General features: G+C 40.8%; 1 long non-coding RNA gene across 1 annotated transcript; it reads right to left on the minus strand.

Moving 5' to 3' along the window:
* Positions 1–296: 296 nt before the first annotated feature.
* Positions 297–13,993, minus strand: LOC138421853 (uncharacterized). Its single transcript, XR_011249653.1, has 3 exons — positions 13,587–13,993; positions 3,936–4,034; positions 297–3,326 (listed from the first exon to the last, which is right to left on the minus strand). It is a non-coding gene; the product is annotated as an uncharacterized lncRNA (long non-coding RNA).
* Positions 13,994–15,747: the final 1,754 nt, after the last annotated feature.

Raw genomic sequence — 15,747 nt, forward strand, 5'->3', positions numbered from 1 at the left:
GAGTGGGTCGCCATTCCCTTCTCCAGGGGTTCTTCCCAACCCAGAGATTGAATCTGCCTCTCCTACATTGCAGGAGGATTCTTTACTGTCTGAGCCACCAGGCAAGTCTCTTTCTCTTTCTAAGCTGAGCTTACTGAACTCAGCTCTTCCCTTTCAGGGAAAATCTGTCTGGAGAAAGAATATGTTTCCCTCTGCTCCCCCATGCCTTAGACTTTACCCAGGCAGCACTTTCAGGGTGTTCTTACTCAGTCAAATTCTGGCTCTCATATTAAGACACAACCTCCAACCTAACCTTATCAGTAATAAAGTTACTCCTTTATTGGATTTCTCAATTTGTTCATAACTTGGGCAGGAAAGAGGTAAGGCACAAATAAATCTTTTTAGGAACAAATAAGGAAACATGGTAAAATTTAGTAGACATTAAAAAATGAAAAGAATATCCTATGGCAAGCCAAATACCCATAAAATTTAAAACTTTGATGAAATAGATCTTTCATAGAAAAATAGAAATTCACCAAAACAGACTCAGGAAGAAACAGATAAGTAGTTACAGTCATCAACAAAATTCAGCCTTTTGAAAAAAAATCTACGTGTATATGTGCACAAGGATACACACATACACACACACACATATTTCAAATTTCTCATTTACAAGTGTGTTCTATCAAACATCCAATCTTATTTACATGTTTCAGATAATAAAAAGTGAATTCTGTTTATCTTATGACTAGTATAACTTTGATAAGAAATCAAAGTTTGATCAGTACTAAAAACAGGAAAAATTAGTATAAAAAAGGAAATTTGTAGGCCAGTAATCACTAATGAATATAGGACCAAATATCATAAAGAAAATATTTACAAGTCAGCATCCAACTGTATCTTTGTGAGTTTTATATACATTCGTGTGCATGCATGCGTGTGTGGTGTGTGTATGTGTGGGGCTTACTACGTACTAATATAAAGAAGGTTTAACGATAGAACCGTTTTAATGCAATTGCTAAAGAAGAAATATAATCATTTAAATTGAAGCAGAAAAGGTACTTGAAAATTCAATATTTTTATGATAAAAAATTTTTAGTAAAATAGAAAAGGAGCATTTGATAAAAGATATCTACCAAAATGTTAGAGCAAATATCACACTCTATGATATTAACTTCAGAGAGGCGAAAGACAAGCATGCTTGTCATCACAGCATCTATTTATCAATGTACTGTAAACTCTCATCAGTGATGGCAGAAAGAAAAAGAAATGAAAGCTATAAAGATTGGAAAGAATAAAAATCCTTTCTATTTCATTTTCTTTAAAAGTGTTAATCTTTGTTTTTTTCTTTTTAAAAATTTATATTGGAATATAGTTGATTAATGATATTGTGTTAATTTCAGGCATACAGTTTTTCTCATTTTTTAGACAAGCTATTTATATATTCATAACAAGCTGTCAAGAAATTCAAGGATTGGATAAAAGGTTGTTGGAGGCTGATGCTCAGCGGAGATTAATCTGCGGAGAGGTTTTTAGGTTGAGCTCTTGATCTCAGCACCTGTGGAAAGGGCGTGATTGTGCCAAGGGAGAAGCTGAGCTGCAGTGCGGTCCTAAAGAAGGTCAGGGACAACCCCATGGGAGGATGTGAAGCTGGCAAGCCCTTTCAGAATCGTCCCAAGTTGGGATGAGGAGGCACCCCTGGCACCCCCTTTCCGTCCCCAAGTTGACCACTTCCGGGGGTGGGGGTGGGGGTCAGGATGCCCCAGAAGGGGCGTGGTTCTGGGCTTGCTATCTGCTTTCCACCGAGACTCTTGAAGAGAGTTGGTAGATGGGATCTGACTGTTGGTATTACTTCCTGCACCTGAGGGATAAATTCTTTAATTCCGAAAGGGATGTGGGTGGCACTGGAATCTACCTATTCATCCAAGTTCTGGGAGCCATCCCTTCAGGATTCCAGGACAGGGTGGGGGGCTGGTGGGGGTGTGTCTTTGCCTTGGTGGACCTTTGTTAGAGGAAGATGAGTGGGATGAAGGATAACTCCTATTGTTGAAGCTGGTCTTGGGGCCATAGGTGATACTCATTGATCCTGCTTTACTTGACATACCAGATCTGCCCCCTCCTCTTAACTAACACCTGTACCAGTCTCATGGGCTTATCTCGTGGGTGACCCATATCCTCACTGCTGAGTGGCCTGACACCCTGGTCACTGATGCCCTTCTTAAGCCAAAGTTGCTGCAACTGTCCAGGTACCATCAAAACGGGGGCAAGATACTACCAAGAAGAACCCAGGTGCATCACTTAAATGCCAAATATATTCTTCCCTGCCTACATTATGAAACAGCAACCCTATCTTCTCCTGATACATAATAATCAACATTAATACCTCCGCCACCCTGAACCTATCACTTATTATAATAATTGCATCTCTTTGGCTTTTAACAATTAAGTGCTACTCTCTGGCCTCTGCTATTTCAGGGTCCTCCATTGCTCTCAGTTAGCCCAGCTCTGTAAGGGCCTCTGACTCTCATTCCAGGCCTGCAGACAGGAGGCACCAAGTGAACTTGAGGAGGCTGCTGCCCCTCCTCACCAGCACATTTTTTACTGCTTCAGGCCCTACTGTGGAGTATTATCATCCTGTGGATTTTTCAGCTTGACAGGGTAAGTCCCCTCTTATAGAGTCTTATAGAGCCTACTTATCTGAGTCTTTTTTTTTTTTTAACACCAAAAACATTTTATATTGGGTCTTTATTTCTTCTGCTTTCTGTCTGGGTAATTCAAGCATTCTCCCTTCACTTAGTGCGGGCTAGGGTCAAAACAAACTTTCTATAAAGGGCCAGAAAGTAAATATTTTAGGCTTTGTGGACCACAAACAGCCTTGTTTGCATATCTTTGTTTATTTTTTATAGCCTTTTAAAAATGGAAAAGACATTCTTAGCTTGCGGGCTGCACAAAAATAAGGCATAGGCTGGATTTGGCCAGCAAAGTTTGCAACCCCTGGGGCATCACTGTTCCGTGCTTCTGGGAGCTGTGCTATCAGGATTGCACAATCTCTCAAGGTCCTCGACTGGACCCCTGTTAAATCCCATGTCCTGTCACAGTTCCCTAAACACTCCCTCCTTCAGTTTTATCTCCTGCCTCCCTTGAGTCAGAGTCCACAGGATCCAGTCCAGTGCACACTCTCTTGGCTCTTGCTGGGGCGTGTTTTCTAGGCCCTGCAGCTCCGTTTTGGCATGCTCTCTTTTCTTCTTTATCAGGATCAGCATGTCCTGGGCTGGGTTAACCTTCATTATTGTCTTTCTTGCCAGCAGGGGAGGGGGAAGCAAGTCCCAAGGGGGATGCATGTTGTCCTGCAGGAGAGAGCCCTCTTCAATATGTGCAAATAAGAGAAAAAGAACTGGATATGAACAGGGAGGTCACTTCTGCAGGCTCAGAGGGTTCCAGGAAACTAAACAGTTTCAGGGGTATAAACCCCAGCATCCACATTGCTGCAATAGGGTTCATTCTTTCCCAGCCCCGGCCCTGAACTGCAATAGAGCTTCATCTTCTTTGGAACTCTGCTTCTTTGTGGTTAAATCCTGGGCCTGGTCCTTAGCATTTCTTCTTCACTCTTCCCTCAGGCTGTAAGATGTGAGAGCCACTTTATATATATGATGCTATGAAGACTCTTTGGCTTTCACATTTAGTTTTTAATTGACAATTAATTTCTTAGTCTTTATCTTTTTCAAAGGATTAATGATTCAGCTATAGCCACCCAATTCCACTGTTTTTATTGTTATTATTTGACCCATGTTTCTCAAATGCCTGATAAATTACATTCTTTTATGTACTCTTCTTCACCAGAATACCCTCTCAGTTTACCACTGATGAAAGTTTTAAACAATTATACCTCTACCTTTTGCCAATGATGGGTCCTTATTGTCAGCTATGTGGAGGATGATCCAATTCCCAAATCTCACCTTAGCATTTGCTTTCTGGCCTGTCTCAGGTTGGGCTCTCCAGGAAGGAGACACTGAGATAGAGATTAACCTGCAGGAAGCATGCTCTCGAGTAGATACCTGTGGAGAGGATGGGAAAGAAGCAAGACTGAATCGAGGGGAAGATGAGCTGGGATATACTCTCAATGAAGACCTTGGTAGGAAAACTCTAGAACTGGGATGGCTATTCCAATTTGTCCCAGCTGAGAAGAGGGGTATGAGCTCTTATTCCCTGTCAATCAGTCTTTGCATGTGGGAGTCCACAGAAAAGGGATGTGACTTTAGGTAAGGTACTTTTTTGAGAGTTGCAATAGCTGGGGGATATTTGCGAGTAGCATATCCCATTGAAGGCAAATAAGCCCTTCAGTCTTAAAGAGAGATCTAGACGGTACATCACAGTGTTCACTATGAAGATCCCTAAACATTGGCCACAAAAGTAGAGAATTTTCAGATTTAGAAAATATAATTTAAGTAATGACAACTTTTAAAAGAATAACAAAAATTCTTAGGTATCTGATAATCTAGTAAATGTTTATGACATCTTAAGAAAAAATGATAACTGTATTGAAAGGCATTAAAGTAGACTTGAATAGATATATCATGTTTATGAATGGCAAGATTCAGTATTCTAAAGCTGTTAATGCTCAAATTAATATAAAATTCAAAATCTAAATAGCTTTTAAAAACTTGACAATATTATTCTAAAATTGATTATTGTTCTAAACTATGAAAAGAACAAAGGGTCAACAGTAGCCAAAACAAGCTCCAAGTCAGAATGAGGCAGGAGGACTTTCCCTACTGGATGTGCATGCATGCTCAGTCGCTCAGTCATGTCTGACTCTTTGCAGCCCTATGGACCATAGCCCACCACGCTCCTCTGTCTGTGGGTTTTTTCAGGCAAAAATACTGGAGTGGTTTTCTCCTCCAGGGCCTCTTCCTGACTGAGGGATCAAACCCACATCTCTTGCATCTCCTGCATGGGCAGATCCTTTACCACTGAGCCACCTGGGAAGCACTGGATAATCAGATTTATTAAAAATTAAAATAGTCAAAATAGGAGGTTAGTGCTTTGGGATACAGTCTAGCACAACATAATAGGGATTTTACCTTTGTTTGAATAAATACTTAATGCAAGATGGTAGTAGCTTTGTAAATTAGTGGGGGAACAGGTTTTTTTTTTTTTAATGGTGCTGAAGCAACTGATTATTTCTATAGTGAAAAATAGCATTATAACTATTTTATTCCATATATAAAATTTGATTCCAAGCAGACTGAATGTGAATAAATTGTAAAACTTTAATAAAAGTTTTACGAGAAAACATACAGAAAAATCTTTATGATTTGAGGTAGTAAAAGATTTCTTAACCAAGGCATGAAAACCATGTCATGAAGGAAAATATGGATAACTTTGATGCCTTTAAAAGTTTACACAGAAAATACAACTTAAATGACAGTTCATGACATGAGGAAAGATATTTGCAATACATGTAATTGATAGAGGAATAATATCTGGAATACTTAAAGAACTCCCCCAAACAAGAAGGAAAAGGCACATCAGCATATAAATAGGCAAGGATAAGAACAAGCAGTTCAGAGAAGATGAACAATGAATGGGCAATATGCTTTTGAAAAGCTGTTCACTTTCCTCAGCAACCTGCGTAGAGTTCATTGAAACCATAGTGAAATATTTTTCACATCCACCAGGTTTGCAAAAATTGAGAAATTTACCAGTTCCAAGTGTCACTGAGGATGTGGAGCAAGAAGATATTCATACTCTTCTAGTGAGGTGTAGAGAATGAGTGTACATTGGAACAACCACTTTGGAAAGTGACTTAGAATATCAGATAAAATTTAGAATGGACTTAATTTTCACTCCAACAATCTTCTACTATGCTAGGAAATTGTTTTCACATGTGTATAAGAATGCTCAGGTTAGTACCATTTGTAATGGATGGAAATTGGAGATAGCTTTAATTTCCATTCACTGGTGAATGGGTAAGTTGAAGTATCTTCAAACCAAAGACATATTGTAGAAGTTAAAGTAATCTAGAATCACATGTCTCAGTGTGGAAGGACCTTAAACCAAAAAAACCAAACTCCAAACTGAGCTACAAAATATTTAAAGTGTAATGGTCTATGTGGTTTTTGAATTTATACACATTACATGCATGCAGTTCATATATGTAATTATACATATTGCACATATCACATATATGTGATGATACGTATTACCCAATGTAGTACATGTATTATACCTATATTACATATATTTTATAATATTTTACTAAATATTATAAAACATGAATGGGAGTGAAAAACACCAAATTAAAGATGCTCATTCCTTCTGTAGAAAGGAGTATGAGAAGGAGAAGATTGGGACTGAGGAGAGGGCTTTCATCCTATCTGCAGTAATTTTTTCCCCTTAAAGACCCTAAAGCACTCAAATTATAAGGCAAAATTTTAGACTTTGACAAAGCTGAGTGGTAGGTACATACATGTCTGTGATTTCATTTTCTACTTTTTGGTATGTTTGAACTATTTCAGAATTTAAGGAAAAAATTAAGTTTAAATAAATGAATTATCTAAGGGAAATACATTATTGTGATCTGATTAAAATTAAAGTTATAAATCCTAGTTTTTGACCAGTGAAACCCAGCTTTCATAGATCATGGAGTTTAGTCTGATAAACTCTATCTCCGACTCTACAGGGACTCTGAAAGAGGATAGCTAGATTAACCCAAATAAATCAAGCGTCCTGAGGGTAATCAGAAAGGATTTCTTTAGCTGTCTTCTCTGGGGACTTTGAGGATGGGCTGGGGAGAAGAATGTTGGCTCAGGGAAAGCCTCAGAGATCGGAAACTTCTGAGAAGATTCAGCAACTCCAAGGCATCTCTGTTTCTGCTGTCAGGATTGTTTCCTGCCCTTCGCGTGACCTCCCACCCCTACATTCCTGCATCTCTGTGGGCTCATTAACAGATTGCTCTAGGTGTCCGGGTCACAGCCATGATGCTGTGACGTTGCCCACCTTCCTGTTAGAGGAGGATGGAGGCTGCACAGCTGATAACGTCCCCTGTCTGTGCAGTGGAAACGGAAAGATTGTGCTGTGCCTGGAGGATTGGCAATCACAGCCATGGGGAGGGAAATCTTGGCAAGTCAGGGTTGGAAGGATGTTAGAGATCATTGACTTATTATCTTGTATGTGTGTGTTCAAATGTTTTGTTGCAACATAATATGTAAAGCAGGTGACCACAGAGCTGCTCTGGTTAGAGAAAATGTGTGTGTGTTTTCAGTCTTTCGGTTGTGTCCAGCTCTTTGCAACCCCATGAACTGTAGCCCGCCTGGTTCCTCTGTCCAGGGGATTTCTCAGGCAAGAATATTGAAGTAAGTTGCCAATTCCTCCTCCAAGGCATCTTCCTGACCCAGGAATTGAATCTGAATCTCTTGCATTGGCAGGTGGATTCTTTACTGCTGAGCCACTGGGAGGGGACCCCAAAGACCCCCATTAAGGGGATTCACTCACACCTGTGCCAGTCCCTGACCAGGCTCTAGGAAGCACATGGTATAAAACACTGGTTCATGCCCAGGCCCTTCATTTAACAGATGGGGATCTTGATGTCTGGTGGGATTTGCTCAAGGTTACCCTCGGCTGGTGGGGATAGATCCCCTTGGCCCCTGCTAGGATGCTGTCTCCCTCACTCTTCAAGCAGTTTTCTTGTAATTGAGTCACTATATGCAGGCTATATTGATTTGTTTTAAATTCCATTTAATAATACATTTAAAAAATAATAAAATAAATAATAAAATAATAAATTCCATTTATTTAAAAATTCATTCTCTGTATTCTAGATTAAAAAAATACAAATTTGAGTGTTTCTATAACAATCCATGATATTAGCATCCTGCTATGTTACAACTTTTTATTTCACTGACCTCCTTGTGAAGGAATCCAAGTTAATTTCTAAGTGTTATGATGATAGAAGAGGAAAGAGGGACCTAGACTAATTCCATGTGAGGAGATAGGAGATCAGTGTTAAGTAGGAGAGAAATATCTCACTCTGCCTGTTCTCCTAAACAGTTTTCTCATAAACCTCACTCTTTTTGATAAAAATTTGGTTTATGAAACTGCACTTTTAAAATACCCATTATCTTCCCTCCAGGTAAACTCCACTGATCATTTTCAGCACAAACTGAATATTAATGATGTTTTTGGAGCACTTTCTACATGCTGGCACTGTGCTCAATGCTCCTTATATAATCACCATCACAGCGGTATGATGGAGAAGGAAATGGCAACCCTATTCTTGCCTGGAGAACCCCTTGGACAGAGGAACCTGGCGGGCTACAGTCCATCGGGCTACAGTCCATGGGGCTGCAAGAGTTGGACACGACTTAGCGACTAAACCACCACCACCACCACACTGGTATGAAATAAATACAACTATTATCTTCATTTACAGAAGATAAATAGAAGTTTATAGAGATTAAGTATTTTACTCAAAAGCACACAGCTAATAACTAGCAGAATCAAGATTTGAGTTCATGCTCTTAGCGGCTCTGCTATCCGGCAATGGACAGTCAGCTTCATAACCAGTACTTAGAGAATGGGTATTTCACTGGTGGAAGAAGGGGTAAATGCTCTAAACGCTCTCAGTTCTGATTTCCTGTTGCCCTTGTAGACTTTAGATTCTTTAAATCAGCTTGATAGTGAGAAAAAAACTGTTAGGGACATTTAAGTAATATAAAAGTTAATTACCAATTATCTATGTCAAAGAGAGGTGAACTGGGTATTTGAAATAATACTTTAAAAAAATCTCTTTTTGCAAATGGTGTCAGTCTTCACATCATTCAAATTCATTTGCAGGAAACAGATGACCAAACTCAAATGGGCTTAAACAACAAGGCTATTTGTTAGGTCTTATGCTGTGCTGGGCTTAATCACTCAGTCGTGTCTGATTCTTTGCGACCTCATGGACTGTAGCCCGCCAGGCTCCTCTGTCCATGGGGATTCTCCAGGCAAGAATACTGGAATGGGTTGCCATGCCCTCCTCCAGGGAATCTTCCCAATCCAGGGATCGAACCCAGGTCTGCATTCCTGGTGGATTCTTTACCATCTGAGCCACCAGGGAATGGGTTTTATGTTTGATTGATTCAGTGACTCAAAAAAATGTCATCAAAGGGGCAGGTTCTTTCCATCTCTTTATTCTGTTTTGAAGATTTGCCTTCACTCATGAGTTGGTTTTCCTTGTGTTCACAAACTGGTTGACAGCAGCATTTGGGGGTAGAATCCCCTTCTTCACATAGAGTGAAGAAGAGAAAACCAGCTTCCTGTTGCTCTGTCAAGAACAAAGAACTTTCCCAGAAACCTGCTTTCCTTCTCGCTGGCCAGAATCAAGGGTCACAGGACCATTTCTTAGCCTATCTCTGGAAAATGGGTTGAGATTACCCATAGGCAGTTAGGTCTGTCTCTTTAAATGAGGTCATTCCCTCCGACATCATTGCTTTTTCTCCATAAGAGGAAAGTGGGATGTATGTTACAGAGGCAGCCACAATCTCCAGTGTAGAATTTGCTTGCACCAGATGGGTACCATGATTCATTGACATATTCAAGAGACATGTATTAAATATCTGCCATCTGCTCAGAACCAAGTGATTCTAAAGAAAAGTTACACATGAATACATTTTCCTATTAGGTGGCAAAAATGGCAAACTGTGGCTCATGCCCCTTCTGCTTTCTCCTCTCTACCCTTCGGTGTAAGAACTCAACAAAAATCCCAACACAGCCAAAGGTGGAAACTGATCCCAAATTGACAGCTCCCAAACAAGGAAACTGGCCAAATTCAGTCAGCCACTTAGTTACTAATTACACCATCCTTGAGAAGAATTAATCTTTCTTTTTGTGCAGATGAACTTATCTTTATCAGGTGATAGATTACTTTGACTTAAGCTGTAACTGTTGAGAACATTGGGTATGCATTTCTGTAACCCATAACTCCAGTTTGACAGCTGGTAACTACTCTTGGGCTTATTTACATCTTTTATATTGAGAGGTAGGAATGCCTCTTTTATACTAAGAGGGGTAGGAAGTGAAGTGAAGTGAAAGTCACTCAGTTGTGTCTAACTCTTTGCGACCCTGTGGACTATAGAGTCCATGGAATTCTCCAGGCCAGAATACTGGAGTGGGTGGCCTTTCCCTTCTCCAGGGGATCTTCCAACCCAGGAATTGAACCTAGGTCTCCCACAGTGCAGGCAGGTTCTTTACCAGCTGAGTCACAAGGGAAGCCCAAGAATACTGGAGTGGGTAGCCTATCCCTTGTCCAGAGGATCTTCCCAACCTAGGAATTGAACTGGGGTCTCCTGCGTTGTAGGGGGATTCTTTATCAACCGAGCTATGAGGGAAGCCCTGAGAGGGGTAGAAGAAGGGCTCAAAATTTCTTATATGCAGAGCTTAGAGTGCTCTGTGTTGGAAAATAATTTCATTTGTAAGTGTGAAATACCTTTAGAAGCATTTCCTTTGAAATCAATTGAGATACAGGAGCTGAGAACAAGTTATGAGTTGTCTTATACTGTGGTTTAGCAAGATTTGAAGTTGGTCAAATAAACAATCTTAACTCCCGCCACCCCCGGCCCCGCCTCTCTTTTTTTAACAGCCTGGCTGACTGCACCTGCCTCTTTAATAACCGCAGAACAGTGAAAACCTAGCAACATGAAATTAAATCTTTTTCTGCTTTGGCACCAGTGTGCCCATGGAGAGTGCTAAAGACATTGGAAGATTTAATGCTTAGGGAGAGCAAAAGATTCTGCCCCAGCAACAGAGCTATTCTAAGAGTTCTGATTGCTTAAGAAAGGCACGGCACAGGCATGGCCTCCCTTTCTGTCTCTTTGGACTTTTAAATTCTTGTTGGTTTATTTATTTGTCGAAGGGATTATAGCATAGAGCAGTGGTTTTTGAATTTGTTCTTCTAGGTGACTCCCAGACTGATCACTAACAGTATTCGTGTTTAGAAAGAGATAATAATCTGCATTTTTGCTTTTGGCATCATTTTATCATTGAACTATTGGTTCATAAAACCCAAGAAGCATTTAATTCTAACTCTAGCAAGTGTTCTGATGGTGGAAGTGAATAGAGAGAGGTGAGGGGGAGAGAGGCGTGAAAGTAGGTGACCCGAGGATTATTTTGCTGTGCCAAAATGGAAACACGGGGCTTTGAATTGCCACAGTCCTAAATTCCTGTGACTTTTCAGAGCTCAGTCTCTCACCTTCAAATGACTTTATTTTTTATCGCTTTTGTTTCTTTCAGCTATTAGCTGCCAACTCCCCAAACTCTTCTGCACTGCTCCATGTGTCTTTTCCCATGCAAACCTTTTTCCCAGTCTATGGATCCTGCCTGTGTCAGAACATTTTATACATAGAATTTAATTCCTGCTGCCCCAGAACCACAAGAATACTCTGAGTATGCTGAAGGATGAAAGTAGTGGTCAACTGGGAGAACAAAACATGAGACTTTGAGTTGGTTGAGTCCACTTCCAGCCTATCTGCATAACTGTTTTGTTTTGTTTTGTTTTAAACATTGAGGACTAGGTCAGTTGTTTCGGTGCGTCATGCATTCACTGAATGTCCTCTCCACTGTTTTTCAACCCAGTAAATGAAATATCCCATCGACCCTTTGTTTAGATTAGAAACATAGGAACAATCCCTAATGCTTCCTTTTCTTGTTATTCCTCACATCTAGCTCATTCTGAAATCCTGTGGTTCTCCCTACAAAATACACTTAGAATGTGTCAGCTTCATCTCTATTCAATGCGCTTGCCCAAACCAGCATCGTCTCTAATCCTCAAGAATGTTCTGTCTTGTTTCCTTGGCTTAATCCTTGCTTATCTGCAACCCATTCTCCACCTGGAAGCAAGATTTTTTTTTTTTTCCTTTCTTTTTGGCTGTACTGCATGACTTGTGGGCTCTTAGTTCCCTGATCAGGGATCAAACCTAGGCCCTTGGCAGTGAAAGCTTGGAGTTCTAACCACTGGACCACTTAGGGAATTTCCCCCTTTAAACATTTTTATTTTTATTTAAGTATAGTTGGTTTACAATGTTGTGTTAATTTCTGGTGTACGGTGCAGTGATTCAGTTATACATATATGTATTCTTTTTCATATTTTCCATTATGGTTTATCATAGGATGTTGAATACAATTCCCCATGCTGTACAGTAGGACCTTGTCGTGTATCTGTCCTACATGTAATAGTTTGCATCTGCCATCCCCAAACTCCCAGTCCGCCCCCTAACCCTCATCCCAGCAATCACCAGTCTGTTCTCTATCTCTGTGAGCCTGTTTATGTTCTGTAGATGAGTTCATTTGGGTCATATTTTAGATGCCGTGTAAAATGATATCATATGTCTTTGTCTGACCTACTTTACTTAAGATGATGAGCTCTAGGTCCATTCATATTGTGGCAAGTGGCATTCTTGTATTCTTCCAGAATTTTCTTTTAAAAATACAAATCAGAATAAGGTGGCCCCCCTTGATTAAACTCTGTATGGGTAAAACTCTGAATAAAATCTGAGTCCTTACTGTGACCTCCTAAGCCCTGCTTCATCTAGCTTCTCCTAACTCCTCCAAGTTGTCTATTGCTCTCAATCACTATGCCAAGAGTTGTTACCTTTGTTGTTGTTGTTGTTTTTCCCCATCCCTCTAAAGTTTCTTCCTCAGTTCTCTTCATGGTCTTAACTTAAATGCCACCTCCCCCAAAGACATTCCTTGATTATTCTTCCAAAGTGGTATGATAGTTACTATGAACTGGGTAGTTTAACCTCCATTCAAACTTTCTTCCTATGCCAAGAGTGCAAAACTGAAATTCACATTCCCCGAACTATCTTGGAGCTGGGATCCTGGAAATGATTTTCTTCCCAGGAACAAAGTGCTGGGCACTCATTTTGTGGTTCGCAAGGTCTCCGTTTTGAGGGGACCAAGCATCATTTTGCTGATATGTGGCAGCTGTGGTGTGGATTTTGGAGAAAGTTGTTGTAACTATGGCTGCAGTGTGTTGCAGCAAAGAACAGCTTTTGGATTCTGTGGCTCTGTAGTAGTTTTAATTGCATTGGGGCATAGAATGGTTCTGTAGTCAGCAGGGGTGTAGCACCTTCCTAGTACAACAGCTTCTTATGACAGATAATGCAGAAATTGGGGATTGTTCTTGAGAGATCAGTCTAGAGCCTGCTTTTCCAACCCTTTGAACAATTTTATAATCACTAATTTCCCTGTATACAATCCCTGTCTGTTTAAGCTAGTAAGAGTGGATTCTGTTGTCTGCGATCAAATCTGGACCAATACAAGTACTGCTATAAGTTACTCTTTAGCTCATCTTTTAATTTTTATTCTTCACCCTTATAATTTCGACTATTTGTGTATTGTCTTTCTCCACTAAAACAAAAGCTTCATGAGGATGGGGCCTCATCTGTCCGGTTCACTGCTCTGTCCCCAGCACCTAGGACAGCTCTTTAAGCATGGGAGGTGTTCCACAACCATTTGTGGCATGAATGAATGGGCCCTAGGCATTTGCAGAGGTGCTCCACACTATTCCCCAGCAATCTTAGCACCCGGGGCATTTGCTCTGCAGTTTCAGCTCTCATTTGACTCACCATTTGTTTCTGGGCCAGCTCCAATTTAGTTCTTCTGACTCAGCAATGGAAACATGCACTTCTGATGATGACGACAGAGTGAGTCCTTAAATTCTCTGAACGTTCTGCATCAGGAAGCTTCTGTTAAATTGTGCCTTGCAGCACTATCAGGAGAGCAGGGGTCAACTGATTTTCACTATCAGTGGTGTCAGGCAGCTGAGCAGCATCTGGTCAAGAAGGGCACACCCAGCTTGGCCATCGCAGGCCCTTCTTGCTTGAAAGACTTTCACAAGCAGCGGCAAGTCAGGACATTCTCCTTCTGAAGGCCATCCCAATTTGTCTGAGATCATCCCATCCCTTCTGGTTGCTTGCAGTCTGTTTGCTCTTTTAAGCCCTGCCTTTCCCTTTGCCCATTTCCAAATGATGCCAAGGTCCAGAAATGCATGTTGTCATTTTGCTTTGTTTTTAGCAGACCAGTAAGTTGGTTTTTCAGCACAAAATCTTGAATAATAATTTGCCTAAAGTAATCTTTATCTCATTTCATATTTAATCCTAGCGCTCAGTACAGGGTCTGGTACATGATGAGTGCTTGATAAATGTTTGAAGAATGATTGGATGAGTGAATTATCCTAGTTTTGTGCTTTTTTTTAAAAAAAAAAAACAGGCAAAAGGTTAATATATGCAGAAAAGACTTAGTATAAGAGAAAAAAGATCTCACGTATGACTTTGATTCTATTCAAATGTGTTCCTGCAGTTAGGCAAGATTTCATTAACATTTTCTTCACATCATGCCTGCTGAATATCATTGCAAGGTTTCATTGACAAGTGCCATTCACGAACCACATCCCTGAACCTAAGAGGGTATCCTGCCACACGGGGCTCCCTTTTCTCAGTCCTGACACAAATAAGACAGCAAATGTCAAACGTTCTTTTTTAGAACTCATATATAGAATGATGTGCTTCTTCAAGGTCAGGGCAAGCACCCACTTTACTTTGCATTCATGAGCAAGAATGCTGGCTGGCGACAGGTAACCTTCAGAGAGAGTTTGTCATTAGCAGAAGGGCGCAGTCTGGGGATTGAATCTTCCTAAAAAAGTCACATCTGCTGGCTGGCAGGAGGAAGAACTCATGTCAGGGCAGGCGACTAACTGGCAGGGGAGGGAGGCTGGTTACTGATTAAGCTGGGCAAAGCATTTTAAAAGCAAAGAGCCCTCCTAGAGTTGAGATTAGGCAGGCTCTTGCAGGCTCTCACAGCCGGGAGTGGGTGCGGCGGGGGTGGGCGGAAAGGGAGGTCAGGAAAAGGACACGGAGCGGGTATGCCCTTGGCTTGGTGGGAGGGAAAAATCTCACGGGGGTGGCCAGGCCCTCTGTTCTGTCTCCGGGTAGACAGGTCATGTCTATCTCTAGGGCAGAAATTCCTGTCCTTGAGGTTGAGATACTTCATGGGTTTGCCAGCTGTCTCAAAGGGCAATGTGAAACTCCCAAACCCAAATGGTTTCCAAGTCTCTTGGCTGATATGTAGATAACACAGCTACCTTCCAGTACCTTTTGAAGGCTGAATATTTCTTCTTTTTTTCCCTGAGATTAAAAAAGACCTTTTTTTTCCTTTGGTTGTGCTATATAGCACGTGGAATCTTACTTCCCTGACCAGGAAATGAACCCATGTCCCGTGCAGTGGAAGGGCAGAGTCTTAACCACTGGACTGCCAGGGAGTCCTGAAGGCTGAATACTTCCACTCTCAAAAATGCCTGGGAGTAGCTGTTGTAGTTGCTACTCTTTTCACATGTTTCATATGTAACAAGCCCTGAGTTATGTGCTTGCAGATATTATATAACTATTACATTGAATCCTTACAACCTGATGAGCTAGGTGTATTTAACCCCATTTAATAGATGAGTACCTGAGGCTCAGAGAGGTTGAACCTCTTGTGTGATATTACGAACTGGAAATTGACAGGCTCCCCAAATAGAAGCAGTTCAGCCCCTGTCTAGGGGAGTGAGTGAACTCCTACTGGTTCCTTGCCAACTGCAGAAAATTTAAAAGATATTTGGCCCTCAGGCATGCTATTTACCATAATTGGGAACTAACTCTACATTATTGCTCTCGTGTCCTTCAAACACTTAATTTTATTAACTATAGATCAATCTAAGGTTCTTCCCACCAGATTCAATTGAATGAAGTA

The sequence above is a fragment of the Ovis canadensis genome, chromosome 16 (assembly GCF_042477335.2).
Source record: "Ovis canadensis isolate MfBH-ARS-UI-01 breed Bighorn chromosome 16, ARS-UI_OviCan_v2, whole genome shotgun sequence".
In the NCBI taxonomy this organism is placed as follows: domain Eukaryota; kingdom Metazoa; phylum Chordata; class Mammalia; order Artiodactyla; family Bovidae; genus Ovis; species Ovis canadensis.